The sequence below is a fragment of the Pseudopipra pipra genome, chromosome 2 (genome assembly GCF_036250125.1).
Source record: "Pseudopipra pipra isolate bDixPip1 chromosome 2, bDixPip1.hap1, whole genome shotgun sequence".
NCBI lineage: Eukaryota > Metazoa > Chordata > Aves > Passeriformes > Pipridae > Pseudopipra > Pseudopipra pipra.
Genome location: NC_087550.1, coordinates 61,499,829 through 61,514,550, shown reverse-complemented (window position 1 = coordinate 61,514,550; position 14,722 = coordinate 61,499,829). Strand labels below are relative to the sequence as shown.

The window sequence follows — 14,722 nt, the reverse complement described above, 5'->3', positions numbered from 1 at the left end:
AATACCCTTCAGTTGCCTTGTAGGGTGTATTGACATTTCTTCTAGCCTTATCTCAGCTGAGCTTCCAAGAACTATCAATGCCAGCCAGTAGGAGAGGAAGGTGTTTGACCAGAAAGATGAAAAAAAAGAAACCAAAAAGCAAGGAAAAGCCTGGTTTTGCTTACTTGAGATAAGCAATGCTGATACTGAAAACATGAAGGAAGGATAACTGGGTTTTTGTGGGGTCAGCTGTAATCCATGTTTGTGATTCCTAACAGCAGAGAGGGGCAGAAATGTCTCCCCCTTCCCAAGCTTTCGCCTCTCGTATTTATTAGTTTATATGTGTCATGGAAGCTCTGCCTCAGAAGAAAGAATTTCTTGGATTTGTTTGAGAAAAGCCTGACTCAGATCACAGAATCACAGAATCCTTTAGGTTGGAAAAGATTCAGATTAAGTCCAATAGTAAAACAAGCACTGTGAAGTTCACCACTAAACCACGTCACAAAGCACCACATCTACACACTTTAAATACCTCCAGGGATGGTGTCTCAAACACTTCCCTGAGCAGCCTGTTCCAGTGCCTGACAACCCTTTGGTGGTAGAAATTTTGCCTAACATGCAATCTAAACCTCCCCTGGCACAACCTGAGGTCATTTCCACTTGTTACTTGGGAGAAGAGATTGACCCTAATCTGGCTACAACCTCCTTTCAGGTAGAGAGATACCTCCTGTGTTTGATCTCCATACTAATGTCTACACCAAAGAAAACCCATGCAATTTGTTTTTTGTTTTCCTACAGCTTCAGTTGATGCAGGATATGTTCCTTCTGAGTGAAAGGCTGACACCCACCACAGGGCACAGACAACCTAGTGCTGGCTTTCATCCTTCACTTGCAGGAAGGTGACAGGTCCCCCTGAAGCAGTTCCAGACGCAGGACTGGCTCCTCAAACACAACCATGGCAAGGATGGAAACCACCCCCCCTCACTGTGGCAGTGTGGGGGGAAATATTTTTTTTCAGATGTGCTGTAGAAACTCAGCAAGTTCCTCCTGGGGGATGTAAACTTCCCCTCCTGACAGGGAACCACTAACTGCTTGTAAGGGTTTCTGAGCAGCAGTTTCTGTGCAAAATTTTGGCCCATTGGTCTCCAGGCTTGGAAAATGCACAAGAGAGGCTGCAAAACAGAAGTGGGGATTTTGAGCTGAATACCTGTAGACATATTATGAAGAACACTGGCTTCAATGCTTGAGAGCAAGCAAGCAGAAACTGCTACTGTAGGAGTAAAGGAGTGAGGAAATTACAAGAGGTAGATGGAGAAGGAAGAAAAAAAAGAAAATGTGCAGAGGGAAAATGAGACAATAAAGGGAAGCATGCCAAACAAAGAGGAAGAGATATAAGGATACAGATTTTAAAAAATCTGAGTGGAAAAATAAAAGAAAACAGCTAAAAGCAGAGGAGACAGCCTACTAAAATTTCCAAAATTTAAAAACATATAAAGTCAAAACACAATGATAGAGTAGGAGTATTTAAAAAGGCACATATGCAAGTGAGCGTATGTGCAAACAACATTTTGTTCAGTCCTACAGGTCTTTGTGTGCAAATTTTCATCTGTATATAAAGGAAATTGAATTATTCTTTTCTTGGCAAAAAGCTGCCTGTTTTTCAGGAGAGCAGTTTAATTTACAATAGCTTTTTTTTTTCCTGCCGTGGTTTGCAGCTTAAGACAGGTACTTGAAATTCTGTCAGTGGACGGGCAGCGCCTGGGCTCTCAGCAGAACAGCTCTATCTTTGCCCCTGGGCGTGCTGCGGAGCCCTGTGCCCATGTAGCAGCCGGGGAGGGGCCTGGGGAAGCCTGTTTTTCTACCGTGTCAAAGCCGCCTACTGTTCATTCACCAAAATCTGAGTGAGATTGAGGCTGAAAGTGTATGAGAAACTTGGTTAACCATGAGACAGCTCCTGCCAGATCCATATTCTCGAAAATCAGTACTTTGTTTCCTCCCAGTTTTGTGACAATAAGTGACATATAAGTATAACTAAAAAGAAAAGGTTTTTTTTTCCATCCATTTCTCCATGCTTTTTACTCCTGTAAGCCTCTGCCCAGTTGACCCACCAAAGTCATGTTTTGATACTTTTCCTTCCATCCCAAAGATGAAGTATTTCCTGAAAGAAATACGGGACAACTAGGAAACACATTCTGGGCTCAGTCAGGGTGTAACCAAGACTCTGGGTTTTTGGGAGTTCAAAAAAACTCCACAAACAGGATAGCCAGTGTTATTGCAACTGCCTCTGTGAATGACACTTCTAGACCCATATCTGTCTGGTAACAGGCTTTTCAGCAAGGGGAGTCACTGCCATTCTCTGCTGGAGATGTGTGATTTGCATTCTTTCCTGGGAGAGCCAGGGGTGTGTGCCCTTCTCCTGCTGCAGCCAGATCTGGGGGCTAACAGTGGCCAGGCTTCTCCAACTTCTTCTTGTCCCTTTCCCACCAAGTAAAACCTAAGATTAGCTCATGCACTGTCATTAATATTTCACTAGTACTTCCCATTGCAGCAAATGGATGGTTTTGATCAATAATTCATGGCTGGGTGTAGCCTATTAAATTCAAAGTGGGGTGTACACTTTCCTGTTATTTATTTATCATTGCTTTCATTTTACAGGGTTTTTTTTTCCTCCCTGTTATTTCATTTTTCACTTGCTTAAATGCCTCTCCTTCAAAGTTCAGACTGCTTGCAGGAAATTAATCTTGTTTCTTCTGACTTTTAAATAAGGCTAAGCTCTCTGTGAGGGCCTGAGATTGAGCCATAAGGAAAACTTCCAGACCCACTCAGTCACTTCATTGCAGGAGATCTCTTTGAAACAAATGACTTGGGGAATTCGGTCTGACAGCTCAAAGTTCATCCGTGGCCTCAGAGCTGTCTGCTTTTGGTTTCACAGGGATATTTGGCTTCTTTTGCTGAGGGAACAACCTGCTCCAAGACCAGCAATCAGTTGTTGCTCTGTCTCCTCCTCTGCCAGTAGGCACTCTTCTTTCAAAGCCCCCTGCCCACAGGTTTTGGGGAGTGCAAATCTCTCTGGGCTGATTGCATCCCCTCATTAGGAGTGGTCTATTGCTTTGCTTTGTCGAAACAGCCTACTCACAGCTTATTTGATCTTTGTGGCTCATCTTGACTCACAAATAAGACAGGTTGTAGTGAAACTGAAAGAAAGATTTATTTAGAAAACCCTAAGACAGGTTTCAGGGTTTAGGGTTTGGAAACTGAAAGCTGCACAAGCACGTAAAATCATAAACCAGGCTCCCAGCCTAGGAGGACATTATCCTCCTGTTTGTTCCTGTGCCCAGATCCAGGGGAGGGAATGAGGTTTGGAGAGCCTCTGCTTCTGAGAATTACCCCACCAAAAATATGCTTTTCAGTATGAGAGAACTTCTTCCTACATTCTTCTACCTCCAGATGTGCCAGTGTACAAGCCTAGATGTCCTTCCCTGCCCAAGTACAAATGTCTTGTTGGTGACTCATGTTTGAGGCTGCTGTAGTTGCTGTGTGGCAGAGGTTTCCCTGCGTTCACACCTTTAGGCATGAGCCATCACCCTACACCCTACCTTCTCTCTCCTGCTCTCCACAGAGCAGCTGTGCAGAGTGCCATGGGAAATGTGGGGGCAGGGAGGTCCAGGGGGGTTGGTGAGTCCTGGCATGGAGTGTGGTGGCTGCAAGGGGGTCAGAGACCACATTTCTTAGGGAGAGAGAGTACGGTGGCAGACTCCAGTTGGAGGTGAAGTCCTGGCAGGGGTATATCTGCCCCACTCCTTCCTGCATGAACATATTTAGACAAAGAGTGAGATGCTCTTGTTGCACCAATTCACGATTCATTCATATATATGATTTCATGATATCATGATTCTATCCCCAACAAACACCAGTATCCATGTTGTGACAGGTTCAATGGGATCTCCCAGCATTCCTTTGCTTTCTCTAGGCTTTCTCCAGCAGATGTAATGTGGGAAGAAAGCGTAAAAGGTCTTATTATCACATGCATTCTGCAAAGTCTGCAGTCTTCAGTATCCTCTCTCCTGCAGAGATCACAGGTGGCATTTCAGGGTACATTGCTAAAATAGTCCCAGCAGTGGTCAAATTACCAACTTTTACCTGAGTACATGCCATCAGAGTAATGACTCCTGCTTTGCAAAGATTCATTTACCTTTTAACAGCATTTGAGTTCTCAGAGTCCATGTTCAGAGGCATTTCCATACCTAAATCATGTGGCTCCAAGAAGCATCACTACCTTTAACAGATACAAGGGCAGGGTCACACAAAATAAAGGTGCAATTCAAATTGCGTCAAATTGTAGTGGGAATTAGATTGGGTCCTCTCTACTTATATAAGTGTAAGGTATTATTTGTTTAAATGAGATCACTTTTAAATTATTTCCATTAATTTTGATTTGCCCTAGTTTTTCATTGACCATGATGTTCCCCTCAAAGGGTTCATTTAAAATTATGCTATCATTAAAACAAAGACACTTTGCAAAGTCCACAAGAGTCTTCCATTGTCAGCTTGGAAGATCTGTAATGCAATGCCTGCTCTGCTCCCTACCAGGCTCTTCCCATCCAGTGTATGTTTTTGGATTGAGGGAATGTCTACAACCTGTGACTATATCTACAGTAGCAAGGAAGATGTTGCATTATATGAATGTGATTTTGCAAAGTAATGGCTTTTGGAGAAATTCATTTCATGAAGCAGAAGCAGCCTGCAGGAAGGCAAAGGTCTTGGGAGGTTGCAGTAGGCAGTTAAAAATGTGAGAGCCAAGAGCTGGTTGTGCCAGAAAAGGCCACCACAGGAATATGCTTCCCCAGTTCCCATAAGGAAACTGCTCATCTACAGAAGACCCAAACTCCCTCCTCACTTGGGGATCCCCTGCAAGCCCCTCAGGGCTGCCAGAACACAATGCTGTCAAGTAAGATCAAGCTGCTACACCTCTCCTTAGGCAGATGGCCCAGATCCTTCAAATATAATTCCCATTCATTGGTGGAAGTGGGATTAGTGGTTCCTGCATGCTTTTTGGGTTGTCACTTACCTTGCTAAGAAATATCCAAGTTTGATAACAGGAGAACACAGGCAGTTGCCACCCTTCCCAAGGCTCCTTAAGGCACCGGGGGTTGAAGTGGGGGAAGATGAGAGCCTGTTGGCAAGTGAGAAGGTGGGACTGAAAGAACTCTGCCACTCAAAGCTGCAGGGCTGACTCAGAGGTAGAGGAGAGGAGGAGATAAGTTGTGGAAGGGTTTGAAGCCTGTGGTGACACGGTCTGGTTGACCTGCAGTGAAGCATGGCTGCATTACATGGGCAGCAGGATGAGAGTGTCAGGGCTGCAAAAGGTATGTGGAAAGAAAAGTCTTTCAGGCACAGGGACAATAAGAGCCAAGGCTTTTGAAGTATTTTAGTGGTGACAACAGAGGGGAAAGGATTGGTTTTGATCTGTTTAGCTGTGGCTCAGGGGAATGGTCTGTTTATAATTATAGTCCTCTCTCTGCAAGTGATTGGACGCAGTGCATGTTAATTTATGATACTTAATTTTTAGACAATTATCTTAGATGTCTTTTTCTAATGTCGTTTTCTGTAACTGGAGGAATACCTCTCTTTTAACTGTTTTGCTTTTCATACAAGTAAATCTCAAAGTAGCTGCACTGGTATTTTTGGCCCTAAGACTGAAGCTGTAGGTCAAGTGTACTGTTTTTCTAATGTAGGACAGTAATGGACAGTTAACTCAGTATCACAGTACATCCTGTCTTAATACCAGCTAGCCTGTTGTTAACCACAAGCATACTTTATGGCAAAATACAAGCTATTTATATTGAAGAGTTACAACACACTTCTAGGAAATCAGTACTATAGTGATAGCCTGCAGTATCCTGCCCTGTTTAAGAAATTACTTTGGAGAGATCATTATCATAGGATCATACATTGTCAGGAGTACCACAAACAACCATCACACAGGTAGAAGTTAACCAGGTGCAGGTAGATGTTAACTATTGCACCATACCACTTAAATGTATTTCAGCGCTGCCCAATAAAATCATTACTTGTGTCAAGCTTCAAGGATGAACAGTGCAGGGTTTAAATAGCGTATTGTCATGACAGGACTTCAGCTGGGACTGAACACTACTTAAGTTAAAAATATTTGGTGACACAGCATTATTAGGTGTACACAGTGACATTCCAGTAGGTCTCGAAATGAGGCAGAGAAAGGGATTCATGGTTCACATGACTAATATATCAAAATCTTTTTTTTATGTTGGCCTTATAAATCCATCATATCCCTGCTGTCCTTGTATTTCTAAGCTTGTTTGAGCACTTCTTTACCACAGCTGGTGCCTATTGGTATGTACTGGTATGAATCAGTGCTGATGACACAGTACTGAGCTCAGTCTAGTTGATATGAATATAAAATACCATACAGTACGGTGGAAAATCTGAGTTGCTCACCTACCTTCTGCATAAGCTGTAATAACTCAGGAGAGGATGTTAAGGGTGTTAAGCAAACATCTCTGTTAAGGAAACACCCACCCCTAGTTTTCCTGTGCAAGTAAGATGTAAGATTTAAGGCATACATCCCTTTGGTCCTCTCTTTTCTATCTCAGAAAAGGTATTGCAGCATTTAATAGGATGTCATGGAGACCAACAGAAATAATTAAGGATTTGGATAAGGTCTGTAAGAAAAATGTTGGGGCAAACCATCAGGCTGGTGTAAAATATCCTAGAAAACAAAGAAGAGGAGCTGTGGCACAGGCTATCAAATAATTAAATACCATAGCGGAGGTATTTTTCTAATAGAAGTAAGTAATCAAAAATGCCTGGAGCATGTTTCAGTGTATTTCTGAATACAGCAAATGCATGTGTGCTTCAAGGGTGGATCTTAACTATGGAGATTTCTTTGTGAGAAGGTTTTCCTGAAGCTCTTTCTATGTTAACATATAGCTGATGGTTCCAGCTGGTCTAAGGAATTGCGCATGACAGTTTTGTCATTAAAGCCATTCAGCTTGGTAATTTTTTCAGCTGCCTCTTTTCAGAGGTAAAAGTCAGAACAGAAGTTGTTAAAAAAGCTGAAGGATGATTCTTAAGCCTGTGAAAAGTGACAAGAATTTTGCTATTAAGGCAGGACATTTCTTAAAATCCCTATGGGATTGATGAACAACTTTTCTCTCTTGATATTGTGTTTTCAGATCTCTTAAGGCTTCTGCAATGCTGCATCATCAGGGTTGAAAGACAGTTTGTATTTACACCCATCAAGCACTTTTACACTTGACCCTCGGTGTAGCTGGGAAATCTGTCCTTGACGTCTCTGTCAGTCATGAGGTCATGTGAGGCATGCCGTGTCTTTTTAAGGCTCCCTTGTTCAATAAAGGCTTGGGCAAACTGTAGAGAGACAGCAGGATGGTCCTGGGCTGGAGCACAACAAATCAGAGAAGAGGCAGAAAGGGCTCAACTTGTTCAGCCTGGAGAGCAGAGGGCTGAGGGATCTTCTTGGTGTCTTAACCTACCTAATCAGAGGTTATAGAGAAGATGTAGCCAGCCTTTTGTCAGCATTGCACACTGAGAATGAAAGGCCACAAGTTGCATCAAAGGAAATTCCAACTACATGCATGGAAAAAAAGTTTTCACAGTGAGGACAGTCAAACTTTGGCAGAGGTTGCCCAGAGATGCTGAAGAGTTTCCATCCCTGACGACAACTGTCCCAGGGACCCCAGCCTGGCTTTGCAGCCAGCTCTGCTGAAGCATGAGGTGGGACTGCAGACCTTGCTGTTACACATTTCAACCATGGCTGCTTCTATCAGCATTTTGTGTGCATGTGCACACATGCATGTTTTAGTGAGTGAGAACGGAACTGAGAGGAAGTGGTACACGCCAGTGGACCTATTGTAGGAGTAATGAGGTTAGACACTGCTAAATTTCCTTATAAAGACAAAATCTATGACACTATGATGTTTTGTCACCAGTCACTTCCCACTCTAGACTCAGTCTTAGGCTCATAGTCTTGGGCTTGACTAGTTGCTCTGCAGAAAAGCAAGAATTTCCTGATCACGCAGTGACCTATTTCAACATACTACTTTGCAGTTCCTCAACTGTACAAGAAGTTTGGTTTTGTAAGAAGTCCTTCCCTTTCTGTTGGATTTGCAGCTGTTGAGGTGTTTGTTGCTCTGGCAGTTTGGACCCACTGCTTAGCCTAGGAGGTAAGATCGCAGCATCTGCTGTTTTTTTGGCAAGTTTCCCTCACTGAGCTTACGAGCAGTTTAACTGCACAGGAAATTGTGGTCACCACGAAAAACAGTGCATGTTCTGTATTAGTGTGAAGCATTATCCAGTAGTCTTGTGCCTCGCATTTCTCCTGACCTTCAGGAAAGTGTTTGATGGATTTAATTGGGCAAAGTGGTTTTTGGCTGAGTAGAATAGTAGTCTTTGACTTGGCATTGGCTTGGCAGGGCATGATAAAGTGAGAAACTATTATTTAGATTGCAGAGAGGATCCCTGTAAGAAAGTAATTCTTATTCCAGTGATCAAAAACATGGATTCATACAGGTAATGCATTTTGGCTCATAATGTTTACAATGTAATCTGCTGGCTGTTAGGATATTTATATCAGGCTTTTGTAAAAGTAATTTCATTTTCCAGAGGATAAATAAAACTAATTCATTATGGAGCCTGATTGTAGTAGGGACTTCTGCTTAAAAATGGTGATATGGAGCAGTCCTAACATTATATTTGCCTTTTAAGATCTTGACTGTTAAAGCTGGTCAGGCTTGGCCCTTGTCACCTTTGGGATTTCCGCTCAAGCTGCAGATGAATTATGATTTGGAAATGCCTACAGATATTTTAGGTGTTAGTGTGGTGAGCAACAGTCTATAGGCTTAACTTTTTGCTCTGTAACAGCAGTAGCCTTGCTGTTCTTGTCATATGGCAGTTTCATCAGCACATGGATTTGGTTTGAACACTATACAACTGACCCAATGGGACCTCAGGTCTTTGCTATCACAGCCAAAGTCAAAGGCGAGGTTGGCTGACTGATATCTTTCTGCTACAGATATCAAGTGAAGATGATCTCTAGAAAATGCAGCTGGGTGCTCAGCAGGTTGCTGTTTGATCATCTTGATAAAAGCAAATCACACTCTGAAGCCTCTCTTGTAGAGGAACTCCAGTATGTATCACCTTTCTACTGTGTGACAGGAGCAGTTTGGCCTCCTGAGATGGGGACAGAAGTTCTGCAGAAGGTCAGAGATGCAGCTGGGGAAGCTCTCCTGAGTAAATAGGAGATGTGGAAACCCCCTCTATGGTGGGAAACTCCATCGAGAAGGGTTGCTAGAATCAGAAGGGAGTGGGAAGTACCTGACTGCTTGCTGGTAACAAGAGCAGGGGTTTCTGCTTCAGTCCTGACCATGAGGTTCAGATTTACTTAGCTCAGAAGCTGAAGATTACTCTATAGGTCAAAAAAGGGATGCATTATATTACTGGTTTTGAATCTGCTTCTTCAACTGAAACTGAGTAACAGTTTGGACTGAATACTATTATGGTTATAAAATGTTTGAGAGTCTGTATGAAGCTCATTTTACTAAACAAATCTAGTAGTGTTGCTTCTCTCCCCTTGCTCACAGAACCTGCCACATACTCCACTGTCTTGTATTTTGCTACCAATTTTTTTAATCCCGTTCCCCTCCAATTTCAATCATGAGCAGTTCAAAATGCAGCTCTGTAGCATGGAGGAGAGTTATCTTGACAGAAAACCTACCATGAAGTCATCACCATATGTTTTTTATAAAGTATGAAAGAATTTTAGAAAGAGCTTTAGTAAAGGGCAAGTAAGGAAACAGGGGAGTTCAGGCGAGTACAGTGAACTGAGAAATGTAGCTGATTTTCATACTCTTAGCCCTTTCATGCAAAACAGCAGACTTCAGAGAAATGCTGATACATAACATAAAATATTTATGAAAATGAAAAATATTTAGGGAAAAATCTGAAACAGTATTTAGGTACTGTAAGATGAAACACGGAACTCTGCTTTGGTCACTCTGTGCATTTTTGCAGTTATCAAAGGAAAGATGTAGGACAAGAAATAAATCCCTTCCCCTGAGTGAAACAAGTGGGGTGTCCTGGACGTGGAGGCAGCGCCCATGGGGAGGAGAGTGGCATGTGAGAGGCATGAGAGGGATGCCCAGTGGCAGGGCTCAGTGACCATGCCATAAAGCCAAATCATTCTTCACTGGAAGGGGGCTCAGGAGGACTGTGCCTCCCAGTGCTCCAGGTCCTGCTTCGGTTCCCTGTTGCACACTTAGAGACATTACAGCTCCCAACATGGCACCATTGTAGGATGGGGACCCAAGCAGCAGGACAGCTGGTAAGGGGGACTGTGTTTGGACATGCTCTTCATTTTCAAGTCTGGAAGGTGGAAGGGTCTGATCATTGCTGAAATCAGTGAGGTGTCCTGCAGAGCTGAGGACAGACTACAACTCCCGGCATGGGAGCGACAGAAGCAGATTCATAAATCCATGTGGAATAAGTCAAATGCAAATGTATGTTTGTATCTAAAAATCTCCTTTTTACAGCTGGAACATGTTTTTAAATATTTTCCATGCACAGAGGAACTGTTTTCCTGCAAACAAGCTGGAAACACAGGTCCTCTTCTCCTTTTCTTGCATCAGGCTTCCACAGGACATCTGGGACTGAGTCAGTACTTTGTGACCTGATTTCCTGCCATAAGACTGCAGTATTCAGGAATAGGAAGAGAAGATTTTATCTGTCTGTCCAGGGTTTTGTGCCCATCTGCCGCCCCAGTTGTGATGGGGCAGAGGTGGGGTAGCTCCTCACAACCATAGCCAAAGCAGGCCCTGCAGATGGAACTGGGTGGGGCAGTACTTTCCATACCAAATGGGACATCTGCTGAACGACTGAAGCTGTTTGTCAATTTAGCTTGGTTTGAAAACCAGCTTTGGAAAAAAAAATTAATAAAAATCACTGGACAGCATTTGAAAATCAAAATGTTCCTTTATCTGTGGAAAAATGTTTTCACTTTAAAGCTAGCTAGTTTGTGTTGGTAAAGGGATAGGAAAGATAAGTGACCCAACAAAAAATGTAGTATACTGGATCTTATTTTTTTGAGAAAAATTCTACAGACTCTATTAAAAAATAATATGTACATATATACTGTCTCCCTAGTAGGATGTATATGACAGATAAAAGACATATAAGGAGAGTACTTATAGTTTCACAGCTCTGCCTTCTCAATGTTTTAATTTCCATGAAGGATTAGCCTTCCCTACCACTGAGTGGTACTGGAAAGAGACCTCCATCTCTCTCCAAACTCTGTGGATTTTCCCTTCCTAAGCTCTGTTGACTGGGTTTGATTTAGGACTCAGGCATCACATTGACAAATAAGGTCCTTTATAAAATGGAACATTAAGAAAATAACTCATGGACATCACCATGTGACTTTCTGAACAGTGATAAATGTCTTTTCTCTGTGTTTTTTTTCAAATTGTATACAAAATAAAATAGGTGAAGTGCAACAGTTTAATAATTCCAGTGCCTGCATACATGGTGAGATTTGCTGTTGCAGACACCAATCTTTTAAAAAGCCTTTGAGGCAAAGATTGTAATTTATTGTGGGCTAAACTGTGAGTCTTTATAATGTACCAGGGAGGAAGTATTTGCCATAACTTCAGAAAGACTCCTCTCTGTTTTGTATGCTGATTTAAACAGCAAGATCCCACCCAAATTGGAAGTGCTGTGATACATTGCTAATTGAGTCAAGTATGTTTCTGTCTACTTTAGGATTTAAAATTTAGCTCAGCATCTTTGAGGAAATTTAAAAAATACTCTTATTCATCTATAGCTATTTAAGAAGGGAAAATATACTTCTAAGTGCACAACTTGAAAAATTAACTTTTTTTAATGAGCAACAACACATGTTTGAAGATGTTGCAGTTTGTGCTTAAATGATTTTCAAAGTTGCTGTGTAACAAATGTGTCTAATTGACATGTGGTTCACAGTCAGATGGTATTTGCTGATACTGTCAGCCATGGTGAGTAGCTGATTAGCTGGAGACTAACTAGCAAGAAAGAGACATACGGATTCTAGTTTTTATCTCACATCATTAGCAGAAAAAAAACCTATCACAAAAAAATGTCCACTCAACCTGCCTGGAAGTTGTGACAAACAAGATTAAAGGACACTGTTCATTTGTCTAAGATGCTTGGATACCCCAGAGCTATTGCTGCAAATAATCACCTGCAGCCTCAAACTGGCTGTAAGGTTTGGGAAATTTAGCTTTAAACCTACTATCCTATTGTGCTGTGGCTGCACTATGGATCACCCTGCTAGACCAGGGATGTAAGCACGTTATTTTGATCAGAATTGTAAGAAAACCAATAGATAAGAAATATATGAGAGACAAGCATGATAATAGCAAATATTCTGAGACTGTGAAGTTTAATTGGGACATAAACTATTCTGGATTATACAAAAAATATGTTTGGCTGACTGCCTACAAGATGGCTTTGCTTGCTACATTTTTGTTGAAGGATTTTGCTGATGAGCACAAGATGAAACTTCAAATTGAGGAACTTCTAGGCCACACTGCTGTGGTTGTAGCATTGATTCTTGTTTCAAGATGAGATCAACTGAGTAATTTCTCTTTTTCTCAGCCCTTTGTGCCAATGAAAATGGCAAAAACTTGTCTCCAGAAAGAAAATATCAGAGCCTAACTCAAAAATCTGTTCTTGTCTCTTCCTCAGCCCTTCCACACTGTAGAAAACCAGCTGAGACATGTTTTTTGAACAGAAATGCGTACGAACATATGGACTTACGTGTAGTACCTTGTGAGAGAAAGGTAGAGGGAAATCTTTCTGGGGAGGAATATCTTATCAGGGATATTCTGATGAGTGAACAGGAATGGGCGGGTACACAATGGTGCAATAAATATGGGAGGAAGATTGAATAAGCTCAAGATACTCCCTTTTCCCTTATATTTTTCTGGCCTATGGGGTGCTTCACATCACAAGAGTTTCTGCACAATTCTGAGGCCCCTTCTCTTAATCCTGCCTGCTGGTGGAATGATCCAGAGCAGGATGGGCATTGGGGGAGGATTGCTGGGGGTTCCCTTTGATGTCAGCTAGGAGGAAAAGTCTAATGCAGACAAGAGCTAGGAAAGTATTCCCCAACCCTTACAGAAAGCTGGACATTGGAAACTGGATTTGTGGATGAGACAAGAAAGAGAAAAGGAACTAGAGCTGTGAGCTCTGATAAAATAAAAGGCAGAGTTTTGTGTGAGGAGGGGGGTGGTCTTACACAACTCTAACAGCTGTGTTTTGCAACAGTGAGTGCTGCTTATTTCATCACTTTCAGAAAAAAATAAGCAAGTTTGAAGAGAAGATAGCAGGAGAAATAGGAAAATTTATATATGACAGGGAACATGTGTTGTGTCACTCTCCCAACAGCTAGAGAGGTCATCATATAATTAACAAAGTTAGGGTACATTAACAAAACAAAGCCCTGATGGTATAAAGTGTGTAAATATTAGTAGTTAATTCAACTTCCTTGGCACCAAATTTTCAGTTAAGTTGTTCCTGACTAAATGTGTTCCTGAAATGTAATGTTGTCCCATGAAATTTGCTTTTTTGCTTTGGGAAAAGGTACAACTTTATGTCTAGCTGTAAAGTGCCATTTCACATCTTCAAGGTTTTCATTGCCTTGCTTGCAATAAGGCTTAAATACCAGAGAAGTGGAGGAAAATATGAAACAAGGTAACTGTTTAATACAACTCTTGGAAAACCTTGAGGTTATAATGGTTTTGCCATTTATTATTTATATTGCAGGGTAGGTGCACACTTTGCCAAGCAACGCATAACCAGGCTGCTTCTGAGACTATGGCTTCAAAATTGAAAAACAATGAAAGAAAATCAATATCACTGTGTTTCAATTTAGCAATAACATTCAGGTATTAGGATTATTTTAGCTCTTCCTTTATATTCCAGTCTGAAAATAGTTTGTTATTTGATCTCTTAAAACATCAGTGTGATCATAGGTTCTTCTGAGGATAAGGTCAAATAAAAGGAGACTTTATTATACATTTCCAAACATTAGTTTGGAAATGATGGCAGGGGAGTGCTTCGTTAGAGGCTCTTTTGATGTCAGTTTGTTATAATTCTCAGCACCTTAGGTGAGATCATTTTCCCTTTTTTTTATGTTAATTTGTAACTCAGTAGTCTTCTGAGGAGGAAAGAGTGCCTGTGCACAATTTTATTTTTCACTTTTGGAATAGTGGGTTTATGCTGTTTGGCAAACAAGCCAGGCAGTGTGTAATCTGGATGTCCTGAAGCCATCTGAGTCTCAGAGTGCCTCAGGGAGTGTTTTATTTTTCTTCTGAATGTTTATTACCTTCCATTTCTTTCTTGTTGGCAGTTCCACTGTCTTTCTTGCTCTAACCTGGGGAGCTGTCTTCCTCTCCTCAGCATCCTGTCTCAGCATCCAAGCATGTGCTGATTTTAACTTCATTCTCTCCAAGGAACTTCAGTTCTTTCACTGATCTTCCATCACACCAAATTCAAGATCCTTCCTCAAGATCAGCTGCTGCTGATCTTCAATATCTCATTTGTGCTGATAGCTAGGCTGTTTGCATTCAGTCCTTATTAAGCTCCCTCCGTGTTGCCATGCCTCTACCCTGCCCAGCTTTTTTCTTTCCTTCTTGCCGTACATCACTGTGCTCAA

At 41.7% G+C, this 14,722-nt stretch overlaps 1 protein-coding gene across 5 annotated transcripts in view; it reads left to right on the top strand.

Moving 5' to 3' along the window:
• Nucleotides 1-14,722, top strand: part of LCP1 (lymphocyte cytosolic protein 1) — a 50,579-nt gene that overhangs the window by 11,890 nt on the left and 23,967 nt on the right. For 2 of the 5 annotated variants that reach the window (XM_064645717.1, XM_064645714.1), the window contains exon 1: nt 7,986-8,198. The exons of 2 other annotated variants lie outside the window; for them this stretch is intronic. The gene's annotated coding sequence lies outside the window, so the exon portion shown is untranslated. Of the gene's footprint in view, nt 1-7,985; nt 8,199-14,722 lie in introns of those variants that run through there. One more of the 5 variants, XM_064645718.1, reaches the window with a different exon arrangement.